Source organism: Cupressus sempervirens, chromosome 4, assembly GCF_028749045.1.
Source record: "Cupressus sempervirens isolate cs-2001-9-10 chromosome 4, ASM2874904v1, whole genome shotgun sequence".
Lineage (NCBI taxonomy): Eukaryota > Viridiplantae > Streptophyta > Pinopsida > Cupressales > Cupressaceae > Cupressus > Cupressus sempervirens.
Window position 1 is genome coordinate 60,440,375 of NC_143121.1, and position 14,290 is coordinate 60,454,664.

Below are 14,290 nucleotides of genomic sequence, written 5' to 3' on the forward strand. Positions count from 1 at the left end.
ATTCACTCAAAAATAATAGTCTTTTGATGCTTGACTGACACTAGGTTGCTCAGTCACTACTATTATTTACTTGATGCTCAGTGCTTACTACATTTTTCTAACACTCGATATATTCTAAATTATGCTCAGCTTGAACTAAGTTTGATTGGCTTATACTGTTTTCTTGACTAGGCTTGACAAACACTTTTTATGAAAACACTTCATCTAGGATTAGCTATACTAACCATTCACTTTAGCCTTAAGTAGATCAACAATACATAATATCATCAATGTCTTTTTTGGTCTTAGTGCACCTTTTATACACCAAATAACTCAACCTTTCTCTAGATACTCTTATTATCTTATCTTTTCAAATCCTCTTCATCCATAAAACAAATGATAACATTTATACTTCTTAGCTGTGTTTTCTGGGTAGATTGTGTTACAATTTTTGCATCAACGTTTCGGATCACACTCTGTGATCCATCATCAGGATGAGAGAGCTGAAGGAAAAAAGTAGAAAGATTGCAGACCCAATAAGGATCACAATCTTTCTACTTTTTTCCTTCAGCTCTCTCATCCTGATGATGGATCACAGAGTGTGATCCGAAACGTTGATGCAAAAATTGTAACACAATCTACCCAGAAAACACAGCTAAGAATTCTAATGGATTGTGGAAAACTAATATCTACAACATTTATACTAAAAAGTAGTTGTCTTACTAGAAAGTAGTAGGTTTAAGATCATTGATAAAATAATGATTATTCCATGATAGGTTCCTCACTGCAAACAATCTCTTTTCAACATAAATTTAACTTGTTAATGTTACAATGTTTGATCATAAGATATGATCTACCTAGCGAGAGGTTTGTCGTGTTAAACACTTAAAGAATGTTAGGTCTTTCCTTATTAGAGGGCTTGACACTTACAATAAAGTAAGGACTCTATTAGGATATTTACATAGGCCTATTAGGACCACCTTGTTAAGAAATTTTCCTTGTCTCAATTACAAAATAATTGATTTAGTACCTAACCCTCGGTATACTTTGTAAGATGATCTTGAGTCTTCTCTTTCCTTTATCTCTAATCTAATTTTCCTAATTTGACAAATTTGTTTAGTCTGTCATTGCTATGATTACTCTCTATTGAATCTATCTCTTCAACTCCTACACATGCATGTATCCTTCTTGTATTTCATCCATTATGATTCTAGGGTAGAATCCTCCTTGAATAGACTTCATGTGAAGCTTCTAGATCTTGATCAATAGTTTAAACTTCATCATCTCTTATCATTTATGTCCCTTTTTCTGATTGGTTGATTTGTTTTCCTAGGGATCATCACCTTCTACTGATGATGTGTAAATAGAATTTGATCTAGCTCTATAGATATTAAATCTCATAGAAATATTGGCCAAAATGATTCATATACGAGTTTGTGCCATTACAAACTCACATATCAAAATTGCATTTCCTGACACGTGTGCTTTGATACTCGGTCATGTATGTTGTTGCTTGACTTCTATAAGTCTGTGTACTCAAAACTTTATAACTTATCAATATGCTCTATTGTCATTATATTACTTGGCTCATAATATGTTCCTTGACTCACATATCTTCTTGGTCTCTAGTGAATGCTCATCAATCATTGTTTTGCTCAATTTGAGTGTAACTTGCTTGACCTTTACTAGGTAACTTGGTTACAATGATGACCTTGTAATTTTTCCTAGTAAATGGCTTGTAAATGACTAAGTGTTTGGTCACTAATTGGAAATAAATACTTAGAGATTAACATTTAAATCTAGTATATCTTATAAGAAATAAATACTCTTCATTACTATAAGAAGATTGTTTTGGTTTGTAATGAGTAAGGAAAATCAAATAGGCAACACATTGAAAGGTTTGGTAAGAGAATCAAATAAGGTATCCTAGGGTGCTAGCAATAGGATACAACACCCTTAAAACTAAGAAAATGCATTAAGGATAAAATCTTGATCCTAAAAAAAATCAAGTGCAATAATTAAAAAAAGCCTTGGAAAAATGGTAAGTTTCTATTTTATATTCTTTTATAGATTTCCATTTTTAAAAATGCCCAGTGATTAATATCATTGAGTTAATCCAAAATCCATCAAATTTAAAAGTTAGACCCTCCTCTCACATAAAATCACCTCAAGAATAAGAAACTACATTGAATCACATGCTTCTAAAAGTTTGATGCCTAAGAAGCTTGTGCTTAAATAAGAGAAATCAAGGAGTTTCACTAGGATGGGACTTAGTTCTCCCTATAAATAACTTCTAAAATTATAGAAGTTAACTCTTTCTAGTATTATTTCTAAAAGGGAAAGGAAGAGAAAACAAAAAAAATCTAAATTAAAGATGTACTAAAGAGTTTAATACACTTTGAGATTTCATTTCACAAATAACAAGAGAAAATAACCCCAAATTATTGAGCAAAGAACAACATATAATCTTCATTACTAGAAGGAGATAGAAGGGAACAATATGAAAGATAGAGCACAAAATATTAAGATCTCTTTGCAAGAACAACCTATTAAGGCTTTCTAGATATGTTCCTACTATCTCACTAAATTTATTATTCTATGAGAATATCACTCACTAATTGACACCAATTCTATAACAAATTATTAAAGTGTATAAAAATTTATTCAAATACACATTTATTTTTAAATTAAAAAAGCTAGAAATTGTAACAAATGATAGCTATTTTTATCTTAAAATTCCATAGAGCTTTAAATAGAATTTTTAAAATTAGAGTAAACATGTTGGGAAAAATTTGATACATCTTATTCTATTGATTTAGTGAAATAAAAAGATAAGGTTTGAGAAAGAAAACTATAGCCTACCCCTAAGAATTCTTTATTTTCAAATTGGTAAACCAAAAACTCCTAAATCCCTCTAAAAAAGTATATTTACTACAATGCACCCATAGGTTTATGTAGAAAGGTTTCTTTGTAACCAAAAAAAGTTAGTTGTAACTAAATACGATTTTGCCCATCTTTTACATGTAGATATCATTATGGTGGCTATCACAACCTCATCGACATTGGTGATTTTTTCCATCATTACTCTCCTTTCATGCACATAGTATGAGTGTCACTTTTAACTTATTTATTTTCCTTGCAATCATGAAGGAGTAACTTTCCAATCCCACTTGAATTTATGTTTCTTTTGGACCATGGCTTTAACCTCATAATGGTTTTTGACACTTGAGTGCCAACACACTTAATCACATTCCACATTGGAGCCAAGTACACCATGCATGCTGAGCCACAACAAATGTCGAGTTAGGAAAGACTTCAGGTGCCGAGCGATCTTCATGTGCCGAGTAGTTTTCAGATGCCGAGTGAAGATCAGATACCAAGTGTTAACAGGTGCTGAGTAACATAAGGTGTCGAGTGTTAACAAGTGCTGAGTAACATAAGGTGCCAAGTGTTAACAGGTGCCAAGTAACATAAGGTGCCAAGTGATACAATTTTGTTTAGGTGCTGAGCTATCTAGGAAACAGCATGTACTGAGTATCAGCAATACTTCAGGAGCCAAGTAACTCAGAATATTAGCATAAAAGTTTGTACTTGCACAAATTATGATGAAAACCATTTTTACAGCCGACATAAGGTAAATCTAGAAGGATTTAATGATGAGATTGAATATTTTATTTTTCCTATGCAATCTACATGCAGCCAATAAGAAAAATGATGAAGGAATGCAACCAATAGAAGAAGTGCAAATAATAAGCGAAAAATGAAGATTGAATATGGATCGTAGATCCATACCTAACCCTAAATCCTCAAATTTCTTTATAATGAAGATGAAATTTCATCGTAAAAATGAGAGTGGACATACAAGGGTGCACAAGGAAATCTATTTTTAGAAGTGAGGGTTATCTAATCACAAAGGATCAAGATCAAAGAAAGAGGAAAAGGTTTCTGCATTTAGCAATCAAGGATTGTAATCTATCAGGTTCATTATACCTAATACTTTCTAGCAATTGTATTAGAATGAAAATCCTATGGTGATAGGTTAGCTTAACAACTACTTCATAGATCATTTAATTAAGTGATTAAATCCTTTAACAGGGTGACACTTCATGTAAAGTGTTTGAAAAGCCTCTAACCAAGTCACTATTAATACAGTGTAAAGCCTTTAACAAGGCAAGCCTTTAACAAGACAGACCATCAAAAGTGGTTGAACAATATTGCTGTAGTAATTTTTGTGGGTATCATCTCCACCCCAGTTTTACCTTCTTATTCCTAAAAAGTTTTTGGGTTACCAAATTCTAGTTTTATGAGTTGTTGATGCATGTGTTTGGTTTCATGTTTACTTGATGTATTTACATGCATGCAATTTACTTTCAGTTAAAAGTTTTATTGGCTAAAGTGTGATACTTCTAATTCACCCCCCCCCCCCCCCCCCCCCCCGCCCCCCCTCTCATAAGTATTCTTTCCATATTTGAATATTCCAACAATTGGTTTCAGAGCGTCCATATTCTCACAAGGAAAAGCCTAACAACTTGGAGGAAAAGATCTAAAGATGGAAGCTTTCAAACTTGGAAAGATCATTAAAAATCAGGTGATAGATGTGCAACTTGCTCTACATAGCTTGGAGGAATTTAGAAACAAGTTTAGAAACTCATTAAAAAAAAGGAAGGATCTAGCCATAGCTGAAAATGATATACACTACAAGGAAATTGATACCACAAACATATTTTCCAATGGAGATACTAAAGAGTTTGATGCAGAAATAGTAGAACTGATGGAGAAAAATAAAATTCAAGTAGTGGAGATAAGATCTCTCAAGATGGAACATGAATCACAGGCCATAATGATATGTGAAATTACTAAACACAAGAAAAGAGAATTTGAGGATAAAGTGATGATGGAAAATGACAAAAGAAATCTTGCAAACAAACTTGAAGAAAAATGTACTAAATTGACAAGGATCTCAAACATGCAGATGGATACACTTGCCCAAATGATGAACCTTCATCATGAACTCAATGTAAAAGATATTGAGATCTCTACTTTGAAGATGCAGAATGAACAAATGCAGAATAAATTGAACAAAGAAAAAGAGGTAGCAGAGAATCTCAACAAGTCAAGTGAAGCCATCAAGTATTTTGAACAGTTGCTGAAATCCCCAAAATCTACCCATAATACATCAGGATTAGGATACAATAGCACTAAAGTTGGAGAATCATCAAAGACTGTTGAACAAAGAAATGATAAAGGTAAGAATTCGAAACCCACTTGTCATCACTGTAATAAGAAGGGGCATATAGCTAATGTGTGTAGGAGTAGAAGATTCAATCAATCAAACACACCCAAAAATAAGAGTTTCTATCACAAGTGCAACATGTAAGGACATACGACACAAAATTGCAGATCCAGTGTCACAAGGACTTAGAGATTTGATGGACATTGTTATAATTGCAAAAAGTATGGACATAGGGCATTTGAATGCAGATCAAAACCTATGTGGACATCAAATCAACCAGCAAAAATAGAAGGGAATGAAAGTCATTATCATTGGGATTACAATACCAAATATAGCTGTCATTATTGTCAAGAATATGGACATATACCATAGAACTACATAAGAACACATTTGAGAGGAAACTAAAAAAGATGGTTGAATCAAACTACATGTTTTAGTTGTTTGAAAATTGGTTATATCAGCAGAAACTGTCCTACAAGATCAAAGGCACCCAAGACTGAAGAAAACAAAGGAAAACAAAAGATTGATGTCGAAAAGATAAGGGGGCAAATGAACAAGACTTGGAAAAAGAAAGATGAGTGCAACACATCAAGTAGAGGGATCACTTCACCCAATGGGTCAAGTGATCACACTTCATCAAACTAAGCATGAGAAGTACACAGTACTAATATAAAAAGCTATATCACACATCAGTCCCAAGACAAAGAAGCTAAGCAATGTATAAACCTACATGAAACAAGATGTCAAGACAAAAACTAAATGTTGTTGCCGAGCTATCTTTAGATACTGAGTTAAACTCCAACAGATGTCGAGCTCCCAACAATGACTGAGCTGGTAACTAATGTCGAGTTGGATAACTCCAATGGAAGTTGAGTAAAGTGGAAATGTAGTGCAAGCTGAGTTAGGTTAAAATTTCTTCAGAAGCTGAGTTGGTAGTTGAGCATTTAATGCAATGGAAATAGGGTATATTATCACAATTTCAATTAGTTTTACTCATCATGATCAAGAAGAAAAGAAGAAGAAAGAGAGCTGAGCGACTTCATAGCAAGAATTCACCCTTTCAAGTAGATTGCAACTGCATTCAACACATTTTTCATCGATCTTGAGGTTTTTTCATTTGTGCCAAGCTACGTAGTTTCGTATCCTTTTATTGTAAAACCCTAGTTTGCATAAATGGCATCAAGTTTGAAGAAAATTGAGGAAAAAGAGTCTTTTGAAGTACAGTTAGTTTCAAATGAGGTCAAGCAACCTAATTTTTGTCCTATTCCCCAAGTTGCCTAGAAAAATGACCCAGCCGGTGCTCTCTCCTAAATTCCCCCAAAAGTTGTAATGGTCCAAGACGTGAGAAAATGTTACAATTGTAAGATAGGTGCCCTAGGAGACATGGAAATAAGACAAGCCTATGAGAAATTGTGTTTAGATGGAGTCTTGAAAGATGAATTCAAAATCGTTGAAAGAAAGGGTTTAACCTGAGTTCTAAGCTTTCCCACCATTTTCAAAATAGAATGGATTAGACTTGTGCTAAGAAAAATTCATGGTAGAAATTTGTGGTTAGAAGATTCTCCCATCAAATTGACAAAAGAAATCATACATAGAGTAACAGGGTACCCAACCCTAGATTGGTACAAAACCTTGAGAAGTGAATCAAAGGAGGTTAATGAAAAGAACATTGGTGCCCAGTGGAACAAAAGAGGAATGACAATTCACAACATACAAGATCCTCTAGTTGAGTTTGCTGTTAGAGTCATCACCCATAAATTCTACCAATCTAGTAGACTCAACAGTGTACCATGTATTGCGGTAGATCTAGGCTAAAAATTGGTGAAAAAGGATCACAATTATGATCTTGCAAAACTGCAACTACAACAGATCAATGAAAACCTAGCTGCCATAAGAAGAACAAAGGGCACTCAATGCAAATTTGGAGCAATCCTAGTTTGCATATTCTTTTATGTTTAGAATGATTTTCCTTCTTTTGGAAAAGTGGCATGGAGGAATGACAAAACCATCATTGCCCAAATAATGAATATATAGAGCAAATGGGTGAAAATTTTGATACCTTGATGACAAGCTATTTTGAGGATTTCAAGAAATCCATGAAGCAGAGATCAAGGATACTAGTTTCCTTAGTAAAAAAACATACTAATGATATATGTTTCTTAGTTGACATTGATTTTACCTATATTCAAGTAGTAATACCAAGGGTTAGATGGCTAAGGCCATTTGGATATGAAATTAATATTGATGAGGCATCTACAGCAATAACTGCATTATTGGCAGAAGAAATAGATAAAAGTGCTCCACATTTTGGCACTTATGATGTGGTAAGATCAAAGATAAATATGGAATTAAAAACTGCTTCCACATTGAAGAAGAAAGACAAATTATTAAAGAAAATTAAGAAGAAATTTGGTAAAGAAATTGAGGTTGAAGCAAAAGAAGAAGAAGATGACAGTGATGATGAAGATGAGCAAGAACAAGGGCCAATGGAATTAACTCAAGGTCTTGGAGAAGACAAGGAGGAAGGTGCAGAGGAAGAAGAAGCCAAGGAAGCACCAACTGAAGCTGCGCCAAAGAAGAGAAAGGCAACAAAAAAGCCTCTAGCTAAGCCCAGATCAAAGAAAGCTGCCACACCATCACCTCAAAAGCCAACAACACGAGCTACAAAAAGGGCATCCACTCAAAAGGCCAAAGAGGAAGTTACAAAGAAGAAACAAATCAAGAAAACATAGGAAGAGCTGAGGAAAAGAAGAAGATATGTGGCTCAACCTGACACTGATGAAGAAGACCAATCTGAAAAGGTAAGCTATTCTTTAGTTGATACCTTATGTAAAAATATTGGAAATGGTAACTTAAGTAATTTAAATAAAGTTAATTTTAGTACATTTACTAAAGAAGAATAGAATAAGATAGAAGAAATAGTTTATGGAATGATGGCATAGTTCAAGTACACTCCACTTGAACTAGATGGACAATTGCCAAAAGAACTATCAAAAATTGTAGAAGACAGATGGCATTTCTATTTGAAAATGGAGAAGGAGATGAGGGAATCAACCCTAGCAAGTGTATTGCCATATTTGACTAGGGAACAAGTAAAGAATGCAATCAAAAGGCATAATAATAGGTTTACACCTAAATATAGGGCATTCTTCATACTCCAAAATAGGATGGAAGAAATTGTTCAAAGAATAATGGAATCATGGAAAAATTTGTACAAAAAGATTGAAGATTTTCTTGAAGAAGAATACAAGGAAGAAGCTACTGCTCCACTAGAAGAAAGGAGAAAAAGGAGAGAAGAGAAGATAGTAGTAGAGAAGGAAGAAGAAGAGAGGAAAGAAGAAGAACAAAAGAAAAGAGAAGAAGAGAAGAAGGAAGAAGAAAAGAAAAATGGAGAGGATGAACAAACAAAAAAATAGGATATAATGGCAACAGCTGAGCAAGAGCAGCAACTAGATCAGAGTGTGCAAGACACACAATTGCCACCTCCTAGCCCTCCTCAAGCATCCATCTCACCTGTAGACATTGTAACTATTACTGATGTTCCTAATACTTCTGGTCAAAATATCAATCCATTAATTGCAGAAGATCTTAAAAGAATTCTTGACCAATCTACACAACATGCAATATTATGTGCAGATCCAGTATTGGTCAGTATAGATGAATTGTAAAAACTAGTAGAAAGTACAGTCAAAGATAAGGTGAATCCAAAACAACCACCTTCTATCATCTCTAAAACTACTAATAGTCAATTTCAAATGCCAACAAGCATAGGTGATGTTGCAATACAGAAGCCAAGTGCAGCTGTAGAAAAAGGAATAGAACAAACAGGACAAGCTATTACATCTGATCCTATAGCACAAACACAAGGTGCACTTCCAAAAATTACAATAATTGATCATGGTAGATAGAAGGGGGAGGAAATAGTGAAAACCCCTAAAGAACAAGAGGTAATAAAAACATTAATAGATTTTCCTACCTTGGGAACTGCTTCACACTAGCCATTGCAAATATCTGTACCAACATCTAGTACTACCAGAGTTGCAAGGGTACTTCACTATGGAGACCCTGAATTAGATGAGGAGATAGTCATACCAGGCTATGATTCAAAAACAATAACCATTGATCAAATCAATGAGGTGCAGGATGCACTGAATAGGAGGAAAAGAGAGGAGATACCTAGGAAGGAGTATAAACAAAAGTAAACACTATATGAAATTAAGGACATCTTTATGGATGCCTTCAGTTTGCAATCACCAGATGAGTCAAAGCATATCACAGAGCAATTAATAGATATTGTTGACCAGGTGACAAATGAAGACCTAGAAACAAATGCAAAACTTATGCAATGGTCAGAAAGAAAATTTCAGGGGAAAGTGAATGAGAAAATATCAAGTCAAATTGCACTTTCCCAAGTTGAATTGGCAAAGCTTATTGACAAAGTGAAAAAGGTACTTGAGAATATATTCTCATTGTATAAAAAGTTGTGTTATTTTTCATACTTCACACAAGAAACAAGCCAAAAGATACTGAGCCTAGAAAGAAATTTAAACATTTCAAGCATGCAACTACCAAATTATCCAGCGCAAAGTGAGAAGCATTTTTCTCAATCGCTTCACACTCACAAAGAAATAGTTGTATTAACAACAGATGAGGCTAATATCAAGGCCAAATTAATACAACTCCAATCCTCCATTACCCCACATTTAGAGATACTCCATAAAGAGCAAGTATGTGCTGAAACTGTTCTCAAGAAAGACCCAAATCTTTCTACATCAGATGAACTTATTCATCTTGCTGCCGAGACTGCCATCTAGCATAAGTCATTGGAAATTGCTTTGAACAATTGGGATGTAGCTCTTAGGATGATTATGGAGGTAAACAACACATTATTGGCTAAATATGGTCTTAACCCTTAAACATTCTTTGACATAAGTGTCAAAAAGGGGGAGAAAAGAGACATAATAGGGGGAGATACACATATTATGAGATGAATTAATGGGGGAGAAAAGATACAAAGGAGGAGCATGATATACAGACAAGGCACAATCAACTCAGGGGGAGTATACAGATAAGGCACAATCAACTTAGGGGGAGTTACAAAATTTTTGAGGTATATATACTGTAGGCTGCAAATTTTGATAAGTTTTCTTTAAACTCTGTATATACCAATCAGACTAGTAAATGTACTCATAAGGTTAGGTAAGTGTTTTTTTCACTCATGTCAAAGGGAGAGATTGTTAACCTCATAATGGTTTTTGACACTTGAGTGCCAACACACTTAATCACATTCCACATTGGAGCCGAGTACACCATGCATGCTGAGCCACAACAAATGCTGAGTTAGGAAAAACTTCAGGTGCCGAGTGATCTTCATGTGCTGAGTAGTTTTCAAATGTCGAGTGAAGATCAGATACTAAGTGTTAACAGGTGTCGAGTAACATAAGGTGCCAAGTGTTAACAAGTGCCGAGTAACATAAGGTGCCGAGTGTTAACAGGTGCCGAGTAACATAAGGTGCCAAGTGATACAATTTTGTTTGGGTGTCGAGCTATCCAAGAAACAGCATGTGCCGAGTATCAGCAATACTTCAGGAGCTGAGTAACTCAAAATATCAGCATAAAATTTTGTACTTGCACAAATTATGATGAAAACCATTTTTATAGCCGACATAAGGTAAATCTCGAAGGATTTAATGATGAGATCGAATCTTTTATTTTTCCTATGCAATCTACATGCAACCAATAAAAAAAATGATGAAGGCATGCAACCAATAGAAGAAGTGCAAATAATAAGCAAAAAATGAAGATTGAATATGGATTGTAGATCCATACCTAACCCTAAATCCTCAAATGTCTTTATAAGGAAGATGAAATTTCATTGTAAAAATGAGAGTGGACATACAAGGGTGCACAAGGAAATCTATTTTCAAAAGTGAGGGTTATCTGATCACAAAGGATCAAGATCACAGAAAGAGAAAAAGGTGCCTACATTCAGCAATCAAGGATTGTAATCTATTAGGTTCATTATACCTAATACTTTCTAGCAATTGTATTAGAATGAAAATCCTATGATGATAGGTTAGCTTAACAGCTACTTCCTAGATCCTTTAATTAGGTGATTAAATCCTTTAACAGGGTGACACTTCATGTAAAGTGTTTGAAAAGCCTCTAACTAGGTCACTATTAATACAGTGTTAAGCCTTTAATAGGGTAGGCCTTTAACAGGGAAGACAATCAAAAGTGGTTGAACAATATTGCTGTAGTAATTTTTGTGGCTATCATCCCCACCCCAGTTTTACCTTCTTATTCCTGGAGGGTTTCTAGGTTACCAAATTCTAGTGTTATGATTTTTTGATGCATGTGTTTAGTTTCATGTTTACTTGATGTATTTACATGCATGCAATTTACTTTTAGTTAAAAGTTTTATTGGCTAAAGTGTGATACTTTTGATTCACCCCCCCCCTCTCATAAGTATTCTTTCCATATTTGAATATTCCAACAGGCTACAATTTATTTTTGGATCAAAATTTCCTAAAGATGTCCCACCAAATCATACTTCTTTTCCTTCAAGGATGTGGGTCTCATCACATCTAAAATGATGTAACTTTTCTTTGGTCATGTATCATGATAGTGAGTGTTTTTGGAACTCCTTTGAGTGAATTTTGGCTTGAGCACATAGCACATCAATAGAAGCTAAATTAAATTTTCTTTCCTTTTAAAAATCTTGAATATTCATCATGTTGACATATGCAACCCATTAAAGTGAGAGATCTTGAAAAGTAAAATACCTTTAAAGAAAAAGGGCTTGTATATTTAGAGAATTCTTCTGCATAGGAATTTTATTATTCCAATTTTGCATGAACTTTAATTTATACTTATTACTTAGAATTTGAAACTACTTACACCATTGGAAATGTCTTCAAGAGATCTAGATTCAATCCCTTAACACCATGTCTTTGGGAAATTAATCTAAGGGATAGATGATAGTTTTAGTCCCCAATTCCACTTTAAAGTCCTCCAAAAAATTAAATTAACTAAACATGGAAAGATGAAAAAAATAGGATTTTAAAGTTTTCTCATTATTAGTCACTCCACTTTAGCATGACCTTATATCCTTTAAACTTCTCTAATTACAGTTTATGATAGATAAAATCTATAGATTTATTGAATCACAAGGGATCTCTACCTATTGATAAAGAACATCTAAATTTATATTTTCACAAATTATAATGTTTATCCATTAGGGGCAAGCTCATGTAAAGGGGAATTGAAATAAATGGAACTACATAAAAATAAGAGAGAAGACATAAAAAAACATGTGCACACATACACTTAAAGGAAACCTAGAAGCTAAAAAATGTATTCCCTTAAGGATTTCATATAACGTGTGTAAACTCACTTTTAAGAAAAGGAAAAAAGATAACCTAATGTAATCCTAATTTTAACTAACTAACAAAAAAAATACTAAACAAAGTCATTGACTAGATTATTAAAATAGCTTCCCTTCCTAACTAAAATTTGGCATTCTTCATGCTTGTGGACACCTAGGTGAAAAATAAAATTTGAAACACATCCAGTAAGTCACTATAATGTATCACAAAGGATGAGAACAAATTATCTCATCCAAATTTATAATTTAATCTTCTTGAAATGACCAATAAGCTAAATATTTTCTAGAATATATCTTCATATTCATGGTCAGGGGTAACCTTGACTAAGGGAAACTTGTAGATTTGAGTTGTATGCCTTATCAAACATCCTCTTGAAATGAAAAAGTTTAACAAATCTATTATTGATAAATGACATTGATTGATGGGGGGACGGGGGGGTCTGAATTAGTGTAACCAAACATTTAAATACTTTCACCAATTTCTTCAACAATATGAAACATGCAAGGGAAATAAAAATGTAAAAACAAAGTAAATCAAATAACCATATATGAAACACTTTTGCACAAGTATCTTCTTGTGAAAACTCTTCATTAGAGGGAAAAAAACACATTGTGAATTAGTATCCAAAATTGTCACTACTACAATGATAAGTTTCTATGTTAGAAGCATTACATCCATTCAACTAATAATATACTCAATTAATAGTATACCTAGTTTAGATTATATAGCCTTTTTAGTAAAGTACAATAAAGATCTATTAGGATGTACCTTATTAAGGGATCTGGAACTCTTCCTAAGAGTCACCTTGTTAGAGGATTTTTTTTTTATCCTATCAGAATAGTACTCACCTTTTTAGGAGTGACCCTATTAGGGGATTTAACTTGTGAACCTTATAAAATCCACAACTGATAGGTGATTTGATTATTGTACTCAATGCATGACATATCCAATTAATTACTAACTAATTATCTAATAATTTTCTTATAAAACATTGTATTACTACCACAATGATAAATATTATAACAAAAATCACCACACAATGACTTTTGAACCCATTTTATACTATTCTTGAGGCAGCAGAAAACCCCTAAACATGTTATCCTAAGTTGGCTATGAAAGTAAATCAAATTTCATGATTGAGTGCTAAAATCTTGAATCGTGTTCTTTGATGTCAACCTAATTAAAACTAATCACTTTTAGTTTAAAAAGAAATAATATTTACTAGATTGTCAAACCTTAGAAGTATGCATACTACATTAGTTACCTATTCTTCATACTATGACATTTAGACTTCATCAAATGTTTAGTTCTATTGAATATTAGCTAGATATTCCTCTATAAGTTGATACATATACCTCATATAAATATGTCCTATCTACCATACATGATAATTCATCAATCATTATTGCACAACCAATTTATTACATCTGATTGTGTTTTACCTAGTATACTCTATACTTAACAATTATGTCTATTTAATCATTTTTTCCATTGGTAAAGTTGATCTAGTTTCCAGAAATGAAAAAAATAGTATGATGATCAAGCCAATATAACATTTCTTACCATCATCATCATACCAAAAATATCCCTCTTTGGTATTGATTGCAATAAGTTTAGAGAAAATTTTACTTGCAATAAGTTTAGAGAAAATTTTACTAAGTGTCTCAATAACAAAGTATCACCAAAATGT

The 14,290-nt window shown here is 33.3% G+C and overlaps 1 protein-coding gene across 2 annotated transcripts in view; it reads left to right on the forward strand.

Moving 5' to 3' along the window:
* LOC149559938 (uncharacterized) overlaps nucleotides 1-14,290 on the forward strand; it is a 402,360-nt gene that overhangs the window by 193,915 nt on the left and 194,155 nt on the right. The window lies entirely within an intron of this gene.